Source organism: Nicotiana tabacum, chromosome 23, assembly GCF_000715075.1.
Source record: "Nicotiana tabacum cultivar K326 chromosome 23, ASM71507v2, whole genome shotgun sequence".
Lineage (NCBI taxonomy): Eukaryota > Viridiplantae > Streptophyta > Magnoliopsida > Solanales > Solanaceae > Nicotiana > Nicotiana tabacum.
The window spans coordinates 144,831,195-144,851,072 of record NC_134102.1 but is presented as its reverse complement, the minus strand read 5'-3'; positions in this window follow the sequence as shown (position 1 = coordinate 144,851,072).

The window sequence follows — 19,878 nt, the reverse complement described above, 5'->3', positions numbered from 1 at the left end:
GGAAGTTGAATGAAAATGTTTGGCAGCATAGGGCATTTCTGCGGCCCATTATGCAGCGGCAGAATAACTATGCGGCCACATAATGGCTACAGAGTGAGGAAGTCATTTGGGCCATTTTTGGATGTCATTTCGCGGCCCATTAGGCGACCGCAAAACTATTTCACTGGCCGCACACTGATCGTGGAACCAGCATGGAAATTTTATAGAGGAAGGTTCTGCAGCATATTATGCGACGGTCGCAGAGTGGGACAAACCAACCCAGTTTCGGAGGGCCATTTGACGGCGATTTTTGCGGACCGCAAAAGCATTATGTGGTCGCATATGCGACCGCAGATCCCATTTCGGAGCTTCATTTTTGGGTTTTTATAACCCGACCCCATTTCGTTATTTAGACTCGATGGACCATTTATGAAGGGAGAACTTGATATTTTGAGTGAGAGAAAGGGCTCTAGAGAGGGAGAGAGTTCCTCAATCAATTATTCCGCAATTCTTACTCAAAATCATGGAAGAATTAACAAGGGAAGCATACTAGGTCTTCATCCCAGAGGTAAGATTCTACACCCTATCTCTTAATTTCGAAATTTAACTATAAATGGACAGTTAGTAAGATAATTCATGGGTACGGGAGTGGCTTAATTTGCATACATGATTGATCATGGGATGTAGGGATATTGTTGAGATAAAATAGTGAAGAAGGGGTTGTGGGATGAAGGAATTCTCCATAAAAGGACCTTGAAACCTTAATATACACTTAGTGCTTGATAAAAATGCTCAAATAAGCTAGAACCGTGATCATCTTGCCAATACAATTTTTTACTTTTCTAAAAATGATTGAAGTTGCTAAGATTTTCGGAACATTTTAGAATTAAGGAGGCTCAAGTGAGGTATATTAGCTAAACTCTTCTATTAAAAATTGAACCCTACAATATCCATGTAAGTCACGAGTTGAGTCATTGTGAATCGATCACTCGAATAAGCTGGTGTCAACAGACATCCGTGATCAAAATGTAATTCAAATGCTCTTGTTATGTTGTACTACTATTTGAGAATGTGTTCAAAGTATAGGTTGCATATCTAAATGCCTTGACTTCAATTTGTGTTTAAAATGAAATCTAATGAAAAATTGTGTAAGAAATCGTGATGTGCCTAAGACTCCTATTTCCTCAAATGTATGCTTAAATGTCTTGAATAGGAATGCCTTGTTGTTGGAAAGTCCATGATTATGGTTGAAAGTAAAAAGGTGTGCATGAAATACAAATCACGTAATGCGAAATGTGAAACATGAAACACGGCCAATCGGACGCCATGCCGCACACATGGTGGTGACTGTGTTGGAAATCGTAATCGAAATTGCGAATAGTGGTATACCGGTACCAAAGATTTCCCAACTTAAAATTTGGAAATTTATTTAAAAACTTATACTATCTCTAATTTGATATTTGGTAATTGTTAGAAGCTTTAACTGATATTATGGATATCCTTACTTGCATTACTGCTCGTTTCTTTGAGAGAATGTTTAGTCATATATACTAGTACCATTCAACAGTACTAATGCCCCTTTTGTCGAGGGTGCTGCAACTTTAATGGATGCAGGTGGTCCCACAATAGGCGGCACTAATCTGTGATAGCACTACAGTCTTTTCCCAGCTTATTTGTTGAGCCCCACTTCACTTGGGGTCATGTATCTTTCGTTCATTTTATCACCATGTTTTGAGGTATAGCCGAAGCGTTGTTGCCGGCACTATCATTGTACTCTTTTGTATCTAATAGAGGCTCCGTAGACATAGCGTGGGTGGTATGTTGGGGTGGGAAAAGTCAAACTAGTAATGTTGTACTTGTATCACACATTCCACATAAAACTATGAAAAGCATGTATTTTGGAAGCTTATAAATGATGTAACTGCTAATAATGAATTGGTGTTGTTGTTTACTTGATCCTCCCCACTGATTAAATAATGAATTGAATTTTACTATCATACATGAGTAAGTTTGGGTAGAAGGTATTTTACAGGCTTTCTTGGCCGGGTTATCTTAGTTGAGCGCTGGTCGCGCTCCCCGAGTTCGGGGCGTGACAGGATAATAAATATTCAATCTTTAATGAAAATTAAAAAGTCAACTCAAAAAGTCAACCCGGGCTTGCACCTTAGAAATTGATCAAACATACAAATATTGAGCACCCATTCCGTTATGAGTCCAATCATAAACAAATTATCCATTTCCGACCTCAAATCGACCTTCAAATCGTCAATTTATAATTTTGGAAAGCTTTTTAAAAAATCCCAAATTTCTCGAACACAAATCAATAATTAAATAATAAAAAACAATGAAGGAATCATGAATAATGGGCAACTCTGAGTCAAAAACACTTACCTTCATCCAAACCGTGAAAATCCTCTCCAAAATCGCACAAAACTGAGCTCTACAACTCAAAATATGTTAAAATGATCCGAACCCTCAAAATAAAGTACTATATTTCACCAACTCTCCACTATCACGGAAAAGACTTCGCGATCGCGAATAACAAATTTCACCAAATCCCTAAACTTCTTACGTGAACACGAGGCTACAAATGCAAACGTGGTGACAAAATGTCCTCAGGCTTCATGATCGCGGCTTCGTCCTCGCGACCGCGATGAACAATGCGTACCATCATACAACCTCGCCTTCTTTCTATGCGGACGCGGCCCGATACTCGCGTTCACGATGAACAAACACCCCCAAGGCTTCGCGAATGCATCCTTCTCTTCGCAAATGCAAAATTAAAAAACCCATGTACTAGCAAAGACTCTACGTGATCGCGACCCATTCTTCATGATCGCGAAGAAGGATACCAGAAGAATACAAATCAAAAGTTCCAACACATGAAGAAAGTCTGAAACCCATTTGAAACACACCCGAAGCCCTCGGAACCTCAGCCAATTACACTAACAAATCCCAAAACACAATACAAACTTACTCGACGCCTGAAATCACATCAAACAACAAAATCACAAATCGTATCCCAATTCAAGCCTAATGAACTAATGAATATTTTCAAATTCAAAACTAAAAGCGAACAAGCCTAAACACCTCATAATGACCTCAAATTTTTCATGCAAGTCCCAAATATCATAATGGACCTATGCCACTTCTCGAAATCACGATCCGAGCAAAATATCAATAAAGTCAACCTTCGGTCAAACCTATCAACCTTCCAAACCTTCAACTTTCTAACTTTCGCCAATTCAAGTCAGAACAACCTCCGAGCCTCCACATTCACATCCAGACATATGCTTAAGTCCAAAATCACTATATGAAGCTATCAGAACAATCAAAACACTGTTCCTGGGTCGATAATACAAAGTCAATCTCCGGTCAACTCTTTCAAATTAAGCTTCCATCTTTGGGACTAAGTGTTCCAATTCCCCCCAAAACTCACCCGGAACCAAACCAACCACCCCGACAAGTCACGTAACCACAAATGAAAAAAGAAGAGACAATAAATAGGGGAAAGTGGCTACAATACTCAAAATGGCTAATCATGTCGTTACAAGAACTTTAGAGATCACCTCGTCCGGAAGTACCTGGATCTGCACACGAAGTACAGAGTGTAGTATGAGTACAACTAACCTCATGCAATAAGTAACAAAACTAACCTTGGCCTGAAAGTAGTGACGAGCTAAGAAGAAACATTCAGATACCAATATTAATAACTAATAACAACTCATGATAAAAAGGAAAAATAGTGTATGCATGTAGCTCAATAATATCATGTTCAGCTCATTCACAGATAGGGAATTTAGGCATACTTTCCATATATAACCGTTAAATCCCAACATAGATAATAAACTTAATTTACTAGCTAGAATGAGAAAAGTACATGTCAAATATACATGTCAACTCAACAATATCACTATGGACCCATCAAGAATAATCACACATAGCATTGTACGGGTGCAGGCATAACTGCCCATCATCAAGCAGGTATATAAAACGATATGGCTGCGCCCACTGCTGGCATGTCAGACTCCTGAGAGGCGGATCCTGCCCGAGCGCTAATTGTAATCACATAGCCCAAATAATAGGGCCTAGTGCATGCGTCACCATAAAACAATAACACTTAGCCCAATGTGAGCATGGCGTACGCGTCACCTGAAAATCAATACCAAATCGGCTCTATTGCCCAAGCTTAGTCATTAACTGATCAAGTCTCAGATAATCACATCTCACAAAACTCAGTTAAACAGTGTTACACATATGAGGCACCAACAACATGTGAAGAATCAAATAAGAAAGTACTGAGACAAAGATATCATACATAGACATAGCATCGTGACTGAGATTATGAGTGTAATTTAGCCAAATAGATCATAAACATCAAGAACAAGCCCAATCATGTTTCAAACAAATAACACATAGCCTAGACGCGATTTCTAACATGAATCATGGCTCAAATAACCTTGCAAGTCGAGAAGACACGGATATAATAAGGCACGATAGCAAAACAACTCTCATAATAGTCTAAAATCACCCCTAATCATGAACACCTCGGTGCACGCATCCATTCCCGACACCTAGAATGTGCGTCACATCAATATGACTCATATAACATAGTTCCCAGGGTTAATTACCCTCAAATCCAAGATTAGATATGTTACATAACTCAAAACGCGCGAGTCAATACTCCAAAAATCCATTCCCACGCGAATCAGCCTCCGAACAATTCGAATCTAGTCACAAACAACTTAATATCATCAAATAATGTTGTAGAAAACAACTTCAAACAATAAAGATTCGATCTTTGTCAAAATCAAAAAGTCAACCCGAAAATTCAACCCCGAGACTGCACCTTGGAATCCAATCAACCTCACAAAGTCTGAACACCCATTCACTTCCAAGTTCAACCATACCAATTTCATCTGATTCCGATCGGAAATGACCTTCAAATCCTAAATTTTAATGTTAGGAAATTCTTTTACCAAATTTCCCAATTTCTTCACTTTAATTAACCAAGTAAATGCTAAAAACAATGATAGAATCATGGAATATAAATAAATTCGAGTAAAAAGTACTTACCCTAACCCAAATCGTGATACAATCCCCCCCCCAATCGCCTAAAACCGAGCTCTCTAACTCAAAATTTGGTATAGTGACCAAACCCTTGAAGTAGAGATGTTAAATAGTCTGCCCAGGCATACCCTTCGCGATCGCGAACATATCCTTGCGATCGCGAAGAACAAACATTCCGGTCCTCCAAAAGACTCTACGCGAACGCGAGCCCATGGTTGCAAACACAAAGCACATCACACTCTTGAACTACTCGAACACGAAAACAACATTGCGGTCGCGAAGGCTTACTTTTTGACACCTAAGCTGAACTCACCCTTCTACATGAATGCGACCGTCCACTCGTGATCACGATAACCACTCCCATCCAACGCTTTGCAAATGCGTCACCACTTCGCGAACTCGTAGTACATTTCGCCTGCTATCCAGAACACTCTACGTGCTTGCAACTTACTCCTCGTAATTGATGTAATGAACCGGCCTGTTGTTTTAAGTATTTTTGCTCTGATCCTCTATTTACTTTTTCTTCTATGTTGTATTATGGTTATGTGACTTTCTAGGGGTGTTTGGTTTATGTTCGGGTGAGTTTCAGAGTGAAATGAGACACTTTGTCCCAAAGTTGGATGTTTAAGTTGAAGGAGTTAACCATAGTTTTAATTTTGTTTACATGACTTCGGAATGGATCTGATTGTTCCAATAGCTCCAAATGGTGATTTTGAACTTAGTAGCATGTCTGGATAGTGATTTGGAGGTTTATATGCCGTTTTAGCTTGAATTGGCAAAAGTTAGAAAGTTGAAGGTTTGGATGTTGAGAAGTTTGGCCGGGAGTTGACTTTATAGATATTGGGGTCGGATTCCAATTATGGAAATTGGAATAGGTCCACCATGTCATTTATGAGTTGTGTGCATCCCAGAAACGGAGAAGGCCAGCCCAGGCCTGTGTTCACTGGTGCGGACACTTGGGCGCAGATGCGCATCCGCAGGTGCGAGTGCTATTTCACAGAACCAGACTGTAAGGAGCTTATGAAGGACCACAGGTGCGGTCAAGGCTCCGCTGAAGCGGGCTCATAGGTGCGAGCATTTTGTCCGCATAAGCTGAATTTCATGGCATTAGTTGGAATCGCATCTACGATGGATTTTTCCGCAGGTTCGACAGTGTGCCTGTAAAAGTAAAAATCGCTGGGCAGAAAAAGGGGTGTTCGAGGGTTTTATATCATTTTCATCTTTTGGACCTAGAGAGCTATGTTTATGGCAATATTTTGAGGTATTTTCTAGGAAATCATTGGGGTAAGTGATTCTAACCCGGATTTGGCTATATTACATGAATCCATTGTTATTTTTGTCATCTAATTAGTGATTTGACTTGGACAATTTTGGGAAAAATTGTTTGAGACTAGAGTTGACCTATGGTTGCTCTGTATGGTTTGAGACAGATGGTTTGAGACCAAATGTTATATCCAAGTTAGACATAGACAATCTCAGAACTAGCAGCATTAGGAGTAGTTAAATGCTAGAGAGATTTAAAACGAGTGTAAAGCTAACAGAGTTGTGCATAGAAGTATCCCAGAAACACATTAAGCCATAGATTTTAGAAGTGAGAGCACATGGAAATTAGAGACACATAATAAATGAAATTGCAAAAGATCAAGCGACTTACCAGTTAAACGGACAACAACAAAGAACAAAAATTCCACAAGAACCCAGAATCTCAATGCATCAAAGTTCCCAAGAGTTTTAGAAGAACTCCGGGCAATACTCGTACTAAGAGAAAGTTAGAATAATAGAATCTCAGTGTCCTTGGCTTTCAGCCGGCCAAAATGAAGTACAGAACAAGAGAATGAGGGAATCATAGAACAAAGCTCCAATTGTTAGTGAAAGTATATCGATTCCAGTCTCTTCAAAGAGGAATATGAAGGGGTTTATATAGTGACAAAATTCGAAATAGTAAATAAGGAAAACTGTAAAATAAAACATAAATAAGGAAGTATTAACATGCAGAATCAATAAAAAATTGATTAAAGAAAAAATAGGTAACCCCTAATTGACAGAAATCAAAGATTGGCCGAAAATCTTGGCTAATCGGACCCATATAGCCATGGTCATGATGTATATGGACTAAATACTATGCAGATTCAAGCGATTGAAGTTGAATGGACCGGATTATGAGAGATAGTACTTGCCATGTTTAGGCAAGTACTAGGTGATACCATAGTTTTGTAGAAAATAACGAGATAACACACAAAAGTTAAGAAAATCATGGAGAGAATCCATGGTTGAGATGGATTTGGAGAGATTTGACGGGGCGGCTAGGGTTTCTGTGGAGAGAGGAGAAGGTTCGAGAGGATTTAAGGGCGGCGGACGGGCGAAAATGGGTGTTTAGGGTTTAGGGTGAGGGGTAATATAAAACGGGTAAGTTAATTATGGGCCGTTGATCGTTTGAGATCAACGTCCAGAATCACAAGGGAAATGGGGCGGGTTATTTGAGACGGGTACCGACCGGGTTTTGGGTTAAGGGGTTGTTTGGCTTTGGGATGGGATAGACTGGGCTAAGGTTTGGGTAGTTTTGGTTAGAATGGGCTATTATTTAAATACCCAAATTTTTATCAAAATGATTTATAAGCAATGCTTAATAAATAAATAAAATTATTATTTATGCACTGAAATGCTTAAAATAATAATTTAGTATGATAAAAAATATATATATGCTATTTTGACACAACTAATATAAAATAAAGAGCAATTGTGTATGAATATAGGTCATTATTGCAAAATTAGATAAATAGCTTAAGAATGCTAATATAATTATATGGAATGAAATAAAATATTTGAAACATATATTATAGGTTCAAAAATAATAATTTTAGGTAACTAAGGCATCACAAAATAATATAAAGGGATAATTACTAGATATTTATATAATTTAAATGCAAGAAAATTAATTTAAACCTGTTATAAAATTATGAAAAATTATAGAAAATGCTTTTATAGGTTTGTAAACTAAATAATGATGCAAAAAATGCTATTTTAAAAGTGTATATATATTTTGGAAAATATGAGGGCAAAATTGGGTATCAACAGCTGCCCCTCTTTACCCGGGAGTGATGAAAGAGTTATCGGGTAAAGAAAACGATGACCAATTTTGACCGAATGAGGTGATTTAAAAAAATGGAGGCCGAACCCTGAGTTGCCTACATATCCCTAGTGTTACAGGAATCAGGACGTGTGTAGTTCTTGATCCAACGGTGAACGAGACCGACAGAGTTATTATATGAATGACCGTATGTTTCGAAAAGGGTTCCTTTGGGTCGAACAATATCTGATGAATTTATATGGAATCGTGAATGCGAATCTGAAACATTATGGATGTGTCTCTAAACGAGTATCTGAATGGTTATCAAGTAAGAGTGGGCAACTGATGATGATTGGTTGCGTTTGAAGTAATTGTAGGATGTGAATATTGAACGGAAACCAGAGTGAAGATTGCTCCCGTTAGGAGAACGGTTACTTACTGGATATCTGAATGGTTATCAAGTAAGAGTGGGCAACTGATAGTGATTGGTTGCGTTTGAAGTAATTGTAGGATGTGAATATTGAACGGAAACCAGAATGAAGATTGCTCCCGTTAGGAGAACGGTTACTTACTGGATTACCTACAAAACTTAAAACACGATGCATGCAAATATATATATATATATATATATATATGGGTTATTGCGAAGATTCAATCTTAATGCAAATTCCCTTTGGACCATGAAGATTGTCTTCGGATGGTGAGGATGATATCCTTAGTCCATGGCATCCTGGGCTATGAAGTGTATGATAAGGGATTCACAGGCCATGAAATGATGTCCTCGGGCCATGAGGATGGTGCCTTTGGACTATGACGCCTTTGAATAATGATGTACAATACTGAGAGATCCTCAGGCCATGGAATGGTGTCTTCCGGCTATGAGGATAATGCCTTTGGACTATGACGCCTTTGGACAAAATGGTGATATTTCAGCCTATAAAGTTCAAAGATGTGACGCTTGGTCACATTCGAAGATGAGACAAGACAAGGATTAGTCTTGTGTAAGATATGGTCAGTGCTTAGCCCTAGGTGAACAGAGGATATTGCTAGGTCTTAGGTAGCGTAGTGGGGATAGTATTTAATCCTGAGGAAAAGGCAGTGCTTAGCCGTATGCAAGAGGGGGAGTTAGGGCTTAGCCTCATACGAATGGTAAGCATGAGGTAACTGCGAATAGAATGAGAAGTTACCAATGGAACTAGTTGACAATATTCAAGTAGGGTAAATGGTAACTTCTCGTGCCATTGTTTGTGATTATCTACCATCTTCATTAATATCTTCTTGATGTTCTTATTGGTGGCTTCCACAGCTCCATTCATTTGTGGCATGTACGTTGTGGAATTCTTATTCTTTATCTTGAATGTTTCACACATGGATTTCATCAAATCACTGTTAAGGTTGGCGGCATTGTCGGTGATGATTGATTCCGGTGTCCCGAATCGACAGACAATACGATCCCTAATGAAATCTATGACGACCTTTTTAGTTACAACCTTGTAAGATGCGGCTTCAACCCATTTTGTGAAATAGTCTATGGCCACTAGAATGAACCTGTGCCCGTTTGAAACGGCGGGTTTGATTGGACCGATGACATCCATTCCCCAAGCGGAGAAAGGCCAAGGTGCACTTCTTGCATTAAGTTTATTCGGTTGCACTCCTATCATATCCGCATGTACTTGGCATTGATGACACTTTTGGACATACTTGATGCAATTTGTTTCCATAGTCATCCAGAAATATCCTGCTCTTAATATCTTCTTAGCTAAAACAAAGCCATTCATGTGTGGTCCGCAATTTACGGCATGTATCTCTTCGAGCAATTTGGATTCTTCCTTGGCGTCGACACACCGTAATAATCATAGATCCGGAGTCCTTCTGTACAGAATTCCTCCACTTTGGAAGAAATGGTTGGACAATCTTTGGAGTGTGCTTTTCTGAGTATGATTTGCATGCTCCGGGTACTCTCCTTTTGCCAAGTATTCTTTGATGTCATGAAACCACAAATTCCCATCAATTTCTTCTTCAACATGAGCATAATAAGCTAGCTGATTATGGATCCCTACTGGAATAGGATCGATGAAATTCTTGTATGGGTGTTGTATCATAGAAGATAGTGTGGCCAACACATCTGCGAACTCATTGTGGATTATCGGAACATGTTTGAACCCTAGTTTTGTGAACCTCTTCATCAACTCTTGTACGTAGTACAAATATGGAAATATTTTGGTATTCTTTGTAGCCCATTCTCCTAGAACCTGATGTACCAAAAGGTCTGAATCTCCAATTCCTGAACGTTCATGTCAATGGCCAACTTGAGCCCCAAGATGCAAGCCTCGTATTCTGCCATAATATTGGTACACGAAAATCTAAGTTTTGCGGATACCAAATAGTGTTGACCTGTCTCTGATACCAAAATGGCTCCAATACCTACTCCTTTGAAATTTGTAGCTCCATCGAAAAACATTCTCCAACGGTCATAGGTTTCGGTGATATCTTTTCCTACGAATGATACCTCTTCATCGGGAAAATATGTTTTCAGTTGTTCATATTCTCCACCCACAGGATTTTCTGCCAAGTGATCTGCCAATGCTTGTCCCTTGACCGCTTCTTGAGTTACATAGATGATGTCGAACTCACTCAGTTGTATCTGCCATTTTGCCAACTTTCCCGTAGGCATGGGTTTCTGGAAGATGTATTTCAACGGATCTATTCTTGATATGAGATATGTGGTATAGGCACTAACGGCACAAAAGTAGTGCCTCAACTTCTGAGCTATCCACGTCAAAGCGCAGCAGGTGCACTCCAACAAAGAATATCATACTTCGTAGGGTATGAACTTCTTACTTAGATAGTATATGGCCTGTTCCTTTCTTCCCGTCTAGTCGTGTTGTCCCAAGACACAGCCAAAAGCCAATCCAGTATAGATAAATAGAGTACCAGAGGTCTCCCAGGTTCTGGTGGGACCAAAACAAGTGATTTGGATAAATATTCTTTGACCTTGTCAAAGGCTTTCTGGCATTATTCAGTCCAACTTGTTGCAGCGTCTTTCTTTAACATTTTGATAATCGGTTCACAAATCACAGTTGATTGTGCTAGGAAACGACTAATGTAATTAAGACGCCCCAAGAAACTCATCACATCTTTCTTGTTCTTCGGAGGTGGCAAATTTTGGATAGCCTTGATCTTTGACGGGTCTAGCTCAATTCCTCGGCGGCTGACGATGAACCCCAATAACTTTCCAGCAAGGACTCCGAAGGCACATTTTGCGAGATTTAGTTTCATGTTGTATCTTCTAAATCGATTGAAGAATTTCCTCAAATCTGCTATATGATTTGTGCTTCTCTTGGATTTGATGATGATGTCATCCACGTACTCCTCTGTCTCCTTGTGTATCATGTCGTGATAAATGGTTGTCATCGCCCTCATATAGGTGGCTCCGGCATTTTTTAGGCCAAACAACATCATTTTGTAACAATATACTCCCCATGGTGTAATAAAGGCTGTCTTTTCGGCATCCTCTTCATCCATCCAGATCTGATGATATCCCGTAAAGCAATCCACAAAGGATTGGAATTCATGCTTGGCACAGTTGTCAATCAGTATGTGTATATTAGGCAAAGGGAAATCATCTTTGGGACTTGCTCTGTTTAAATCCCGATAGTCGACACACACTCTGACCTTCCCATATTTCTTTGGAACCAGCACAATGTTAGCCAACCAGGTCGGATATTCAACCACTCTGAGAACCTTGGCTTTGATCTGCTTGGTGACTTCCTCCTTCATTTTCATACTCATATCTGGTTTGAACTTTCTGAACTTCTGCTTTACAGGAGGACACATAGGGTTGGTAGGTAGTTTATGAGCCACTATGGATGTGCTCAAACCGGTCATATCATCATAGGACCATGCAAAAATATCCTCATACTCCTTCAAGAACGACGTACTATTCCTTCTCTGACGGTGATAGGTGAATGCTTATATGCGTTTCCTTGGCTATTTTGGAGTCTCCCAAACTAACTATTTCGGTCTCATCCAAATTGGACTTAGGCTTATTTTCAATGTTTTCCACTTCTCTGACAATTTTCTCGGGTATTATATCCTCTTCCAGATCCTCTGAATCATTATCCTTATGTTGTATTGTCTCATTACATGTCACAGTCATAGGTTCATTTGGATACGTAATAATAATGTTGTAGAGAAAAAATGTAAAGAATAATAATAAATACTAAAATAACAATGCATTAGATAAATCTTGAAAATGTCAAACAAGTACGACTCGATGACTTTAGCAATTATTTCAAAACAAAATATGCTTAAAACAAAATCCTGAAAATGCCTTAGATGCTCATAAAATTACTTTCAAAATAAATGATGTTAATTTCCAGGCTACCCAAGAACTCGACGGACCCTTGATGGTGCAGCAGTCTAGTTCTTGAGAATAGCTCTGTTCTCCACGGTCTGAATAATAAGGCCTTCCTTCTCCTCCTCCTCAACTATCGCACCGCAATTCATGTCTTCATCATTCATAAACAGATTCCTTATACCGGCTAGAACTTCATCTTCTTCAAACTCCCACATCATGTCAGCTTGATGAAATGACTGGCTCAAATGTGGTACTGGTTGCTCTAGAGGGTAATAAGGACCATGCCATGGTGGCGACCAATTTTGATACTCGTAACAGGTGTATTCATACCCAAGCCAAAAGGTTGTGCCGTGACGCTTTAGCTGTATCGGTTTGGTGATCCCCTGGAGATTCTTACCGAGACCCCTGCCAGGTTTATACCCTGTCCATGCCAATATGCCTTCTATCTTACTGCTCTACCATTTGTCCTTTTCAAGTGCGTTGACGCGCTCGATGCAATGGTATGTTCTCCACCCAACTTCCTTCTATTCTCGATGATTGGAATAGTTTGATTGGTGTAAATGGGATTACTTCAGTCCCCATGGATGATCACTTCCTGATGGTTCCACTCAAACTTCATGACCTGATGTAGCGTAGAAGCTACGGCCCCAGCGGCATGTATCCAAGGTCATCCCAACAATAGGGTGTAGGTAGCGGATATGTCCAACACTTGAAACTCAACATCAAACCATGTTGGGCCTATCTGTAGGCTGAGGTTGGTCTCCCCAATTGTGGCCCTTTTAGACCCATCAAATACTTTCACATTCATACTTCCTCCTCGTATTTTGTGCAGGCCTTTACCCAATGTTTTCAAGGTAGTTAGTGGACATATGTTGAGACTCGAACCCCCATCTATCAGGACTCTGGCAATAAACTTTTGCTCAAATTGCATTGTGATATGCAGTGCCCTGTTGTGACTTAGTCCTTCTGGTGGTAGCTCGTCTTCATGAAAAGTGATCTTGTGGCTTTCCAACACTTGCCCTACCATATTGGCCATCTCTCCACTGGTGATGTTGTTGGGTACATAGGCTTCATTCAACACCTTCATCAGGGCATTCCTATGTGCCTCAGAGTTTTGCAGCAGTGATAAAATGGATATTTGAGCAGGCGTTTTGTTTAGATGATCAACCACAGAATACTATCTTGCCTACACCTTTCTCCAAAGATCATCTGGGTCAGTCTCAATGACAGGCGGTTTAGAGGCGGCTTCTTTGCTTGTTCCTCCCAAATACTTGTGTGTATAAATCCTACCAGTTCTGGTCATGCCTTGCGCTGCACCTGTTTCTTCCATTCTTGCCTTTCCTTTCCTTCTTGCTTCCGAAACATAATCCCATGGTATAACATTACACTTATAAGATAGCGTAGGTGCTACCATCACGGTGAAGGGCGTTTTTACTTCAACCTCAAACGGAGTTGGTGCAGCTACCTCAACTTCAATTGGTGCCTGAGTCTGTACCATGATAGGTGTGAGAGTGACTGGAGATGTTTCAGAATTATCCCCTTCTCGAATGAGTCCAATTCACCCCTCTGAGTCCCATTCTTCATCGGTCTCTATCACGTTTACCCCTCCACCCTTGTGATTTGGGAGAGGATTGTTACGGACATTTGGTGTAGCCTTCTTTGCCTGTATGACTTTGGTGTCAATTAATGTCTGAATCTTATCCTTCAAAGTACGACACTCATCAATAGTATGACCTTTTATGCCTGAGTGATAGGCACATGTCTTATTTGGGTTAATCAACTGGGAAGCATTTTCCATAGCAACAACGGGAATGGGAGTGATATAACCGGCAGCCTTCAGTCTCTCGTACAGTTGGTCTATGGGTTCAGCAATTGGGGTGTATTGTCTGGGTAGTCTACGGTCAAAATTTGGTCTAGGTTTTTGGTAGTTTTGGCAGGCTGGTGGTGAGTGGTAGTATGCTGGTTGGGTGTTATAGGTATGGTAAGTGGTAGCAGGTTGTTGGTATCTGGAAGGTGAAAGCTGATATGTGGGTGGGAGTGTTTGGTATGTAAAAGGAGATTTTGGGCCTTGGGCTACCATCACCGTACCTACTTCTTACTTCTTGGAGATACCTCCTTACTGTAAGGCTTTATTTGTGGCTTGGAGTGCTTCAAAATTTATCACCATTCCGCTTTTGATCCCTTCTTCTATTCTTTCTCCCAATTTGATGATGTCAGAAAATTTATGGGTTTCAATAACCATCAGTCTTTCGTAGTATTGCGGATCCTGAGCTCTGACGAAGAATTTATTCATCTGTTCTTCTTCCAATGTTGGCCTTACTTTTGCAGCTTCAAACCTCCACCGAGTAGCATACTCGTAGAAAGTTTTCGTTGGCCTATTTTTGAGATTCTAAATGTAGAAAATGTCTGGTGTGTTTTCTGTGTTAAATATGAACCGATCCATGAAATCTGATGCCATGCTCACCTAATTAACCCATTTCTTTGGGTTCTGACTGATCTACTAAGATAGGGCATCTCCAGTGATGCTCCTTATGAACATCTTCATATGGATTCTTTCATCCCTGTCAACTCCTACAAGCTTGTCACAATATGTTCTCAAGTGCACCTTCAGATAACCAGTTCCGTCGAACATTTCGAACTTAGGAGGTTTGTAACGCTCTGGCAGTTCTACATCTGAATGAATACACAAATCGTAATAATTCAAACACTCAATTCCTTTGCCCCCTTCGACACTTTGAACTCTGCCAGTAAGTTTCTTGAGTTCCTCCGCCATGTTCTTGATAAGCAGGTCCTTCTCGACGGATTCAGGTATGTATAGGGTCTGTTGTGGGGTGTGGAGTATGGTTTCCATGTACATGGGATTACTTTGGTGGACTCTGGGAATCTGGGCATAATGGTGGTCATTGTTTGAGTTTTACGGGTCAGGAGTAGGCTGTGGTGCATTTTGATGGCTGTAGTATATGGTTGTTTGCAGGTATTGAGTCGGGTGGTGATGGTGTTGTTGAGGAGTATGTATTGGTGGAGGGTTTTGGTTCTGAGGAGGTGTGGCATATTGATGTAGTGCGGGAGGATTTTGCGGATTTTGTGTGTTATAGGGAGGTACCGCATTTTGGGCATTTGTGTTTTGTTGATTAAGGTCGGGGACATTTAGGGTGAGGGAAAGGTTTGCCAAGTTCTGGACCTGCTCAAGTTCCCCTCGTAGCTCCAATATTTTATGTTCCAGATGTAGGACCAATTCGTTCTGTGCTGGAGTATTCCGACCGTCCGAGGTTTCAACGTTCTCTGCATTGCCCTTTCTGATACCGCTTAAATAGTCCATTTTTCTTTTCCCTTTGCTTCTGCCTTTAGGATCACTTGGTGGAGGAAGAGGCGGAGGACCTCTGGATCTAGTGTGATATGCGGATGATGCCAGTATGCACGAACCAACCTTTGGGGAATGGGAATAAGCAAAAGAAAAGAAAAACAAAAAAGGTAACCAAGTCAGTAAGGGATATTGAAAGGATGTTTGCGATATTGAACATGTGTTGCAGAATCAGTAAATAAATTTGCGTCCTAATTTGGGGGACCTCGTTGTGCGTCCTAATAAGAAAATTACTAATGGCATTTGCCTTAATACAATCGAAATCTAAAACTAAGCTTAAAAGTAGTAAAGAACATCATTTCCTAATCTATTTGTCCCCAGAGGGACCATCTCCATACTTGGCCTTCTTGGATACATCAATCAAGTTCCCACGTCGCGCATGTCCAATAGTAGGTAAGCCCTTGCTAGGTCCCCTCCCTCATTGCCTTTCATATTCTGACAATCCGAGAGCCTCTTCCTCATCTTCCCCACAAGTTCGATTAACCCTTGCTCTAAATATTCCAATCTTTATGTTGATTTAGTATCAATTTCTTTCCATTCGCCGAAGGATTCCATATCCACTTTGTGTTGTTTCAAATGTCTAGCTTTAGACTCGAAAACCCTCTTGCACAGCATCCAATACTTGACTTGTGCTTTATCAGCGTCATCTATAACCCTATTTTTCAGATTAATCCCTGGCTTGACATCTCCCTCTATATCATCTATCAACCATGATGGGTAGAAGTATACATGGCCGGCATGGTACCTATCTGGCTCGATAGTGTCTTTCTCTACAACGACCTTTTGATTCCACATATGTTGTGCCTCGAACTTGAGCGGAATGATGTTCCCTTTAAAGTCTGCTTTATACTGGACCATGTTGGAAACCCGAGGTATAACCTGCTTTCTTCCCGCTTGCCTCATTACTCTTATAGGAGCATAAGGAAATATTCCTCTTAACCCGATCAACACTAAATGAGTGGTTTCTCTTGACCTGATGATGAACTCGCTGCTAGGGAACCATTCGAACATCCAATGTACCCTTTCATCAGTCAAATTGCTGAAGAAACGCACCCAGCTCACAAGATTTCCAGGTTACGCGAACCTATCAGGGATAAATGTCATTCTTTTTGGATGATGGTAGGGTATGTAGTCATTCAATGGTCGTCACAGAAGTTCCTGGCGATATTCACCTCTCTGGAAATGTTCTAATAACCAAATCTGTAGCAACAGATTGCAGCCCTCGAAATTCCCATACCCCTGCTTGCATCGATTTAGAGCTCGGTACATTTCGGCCAAGATCATGGAATGATAGTGTAAGTTTGTCCTTCTATTCCTTCCATTAGAGTCCTAGCGACCATGGCTAAGTGAGTGTGGACCCTCCCCCCTTTCATCGAAAATATCAGCAACCCCAAGAAACAGACAATGAACACAAAAACTCGGCGGTGTGTCCAACCCAAAGAAGTAATGGCAAGTTCATCATGGTGAAGACGATATGACTTGCTATGCCCATAACATTCATAAAGTAATTCAAATGATATGTATGACTCCTTCAGACAGAGTAATAGATCATTATTCTTGAAACCCTTCATTTTCAAAAAATCACGGGGAATGCAATTTTCTGGTACTAATAAACTCGGACTATCCCATGGTAGCCTAGCGAAGCCTCCTATTTCCTCTAAGAGAGGGGTCATCTATACATTACCAAAGTGAAAGACATCTCTTTTCGCATCCCAAAACATAGTGGCGGCCTCAATCAATGCGTTATTTGGCCAAATGTTCAATAAGGAAGGTAAATTTTTGAGGACGCTTTTCACATGATTCTGGTCACTAGGTGAGAGGTTCTTCCACCAATCAAGTAGCAAAGGTGGGATGTTTTGAACCATGCCAAACCTGGGAACTTCATTCCTCCTTTTCTGCAAAACAAATAGAGTTAGCCTTTTCCCCATCCGGGTCTGACTATTTACATATTAATGATCAACATATCAGCATGTTTTCTCCAAGTAATGCACATAACGTGATGGTGTCCATTGGGATTATGGAATTCCCGTCGGGCTTTGGACAAAGCTTATCTTAGTGGATTATCACGTGGACAACGTTCTAACCCATACTAGGTTTAACATGATGCATGCACAGTTGATATTGGAGTGAGGTTTCTAGAAGGGTCTAGACTGGTACTCTCAAGTGGACAACTTGAGAGGGAAAGGCACGGAACCGTCGACTGCACCGCTGATCGACTAATTTACCGCAAATAAGCCTTTCCAAATTAACAGGGTAATTTTGGAAGAGCGCGGACACTCATCAAGTTCCGCTATATTATTAATCGGGCACGAGTGGAATATGATGTGGAGCATGCTTTATGCAAATATAATAACTCATTGCCAAGTATTTGCATGATAGATATGTGAAAGCAATAAACGCGGTATTAAGATAAAACATAAAGTACGTAAAAAGAAAGACAAAAGAAGAAGTTAGTATGTGGAACATAGGGAATATAATCAAGTAAGCAGGGGAGTAGGGGTGGGAGAGACATGATATAGCTAATAAATAGCAATTAGAGCAACTAAGGGCGAATAGGTAAAGGGATGTGCATGTTATAACAAATTTAAGCAAATAAAGGTGGAGAAGGGAAGGGATGTACATGTTATAATGGGTTTAGACAAGTAAAGGTGAACGGGAAAGGGATGTGCATGTTATAGCAAATCTAACAAATAAAGATGGAAAAGGAATGTGCGTTTATAACAAAGAAAACTAATCCACATAAGCCAAGCTCATTATGGTAAGAGCCTAAGTGTAATCCCCAGCAAAGTCGCCATGTTGTCGCGCCCCCTTTATTTTCTTGCGAAATAGGGTTTTGACATGTGACAACTCTTTTAAGGAGGTATTGAAAGGAGAGAGTCGCCACCTAACGGTTTAAGGTGCGTTAGGGCACCTATTATGCAAATGACTCTGTTTGACTAGTCAACGCCACCAAAGATCGGGTAAGGGCTCAAGTTACCTCAAAGAGAAGGTGTTAGGCACTCCTCGAGGTCCACAATTGTGGGTCCCGGCTGAATTTAGGATTATGTGGATTATGATTAAACTAGGTGATCAAATAAATAAAGGAGTTCAGAAGGCAAAAAACTTTATTACAACATGATTGACACAGATATTAGAGCGAATATAGGGATATAACTATTTAGATCTAATAACGACATACAAAGGGGGGGGGGTCCTAAGTTTTTTAGCCTAAAGGATAACCCCTTGAAATATAAATAATACTTCGTAACTCCCTCAAGATGGGGTGTTACTCATATTATTTAGCGGGCACAGACTATCATCTCCTGCTGCCCGATTACTATGTTAAAGTTGTTACCTAAAAGTGTTCTAATTCAATTATAGGTCGTTACCCTATGTGTGCACTACCCGTCCCGTACCTATGGTCCAGGAGGAATTCGACCGTTTCTTTGGATGGTTCTAGACCTCACTTAGGCTGCTCAGAAATGTCAAAACTAGGCGACAAACAAAACACATTGGACTTCACATATAGGAAATCAAGGCTCAAGTTTTCCTCCACACTTAAGAAACAAATGCACGCAAATACATATGCCAATCAGGAATCTGTAGAATCCTATAGACATGCTTTCTAGACGATCAAAGTATGCAAGTGATTTCAGATGCAGGATATAGCTTATAGACAGAATCATGCGGGTATCATAAGATAATTGTTGTGAGTTTTAAGTTACCAATCCTATATGTGCGATGCCTAAGTGATTTATGCAATTGGGTACAACCGAATCTAATAGGGAAAGAGTCCCAGAATTATTGATACGACGTGCATGAAGCAGTGTTTGAATGGTCTAGAATTAACCAATTATAGCGAGCAATTATTTCTACAGGCAGGATCTCTAAGGCATAGTACTTTAGAGCTTGTTTTATTTATACTTAGTCCTATGAACAAGATTTCTAGTAAACAATGTGATACAATAGCAAGTGAAATGATCAAAATCCTGTAGGCATGATTTCTAGTGAATAACTGAAGTGAATTGAAGGAAAATTCATTTTTGTTCCTATAGGCAGGTT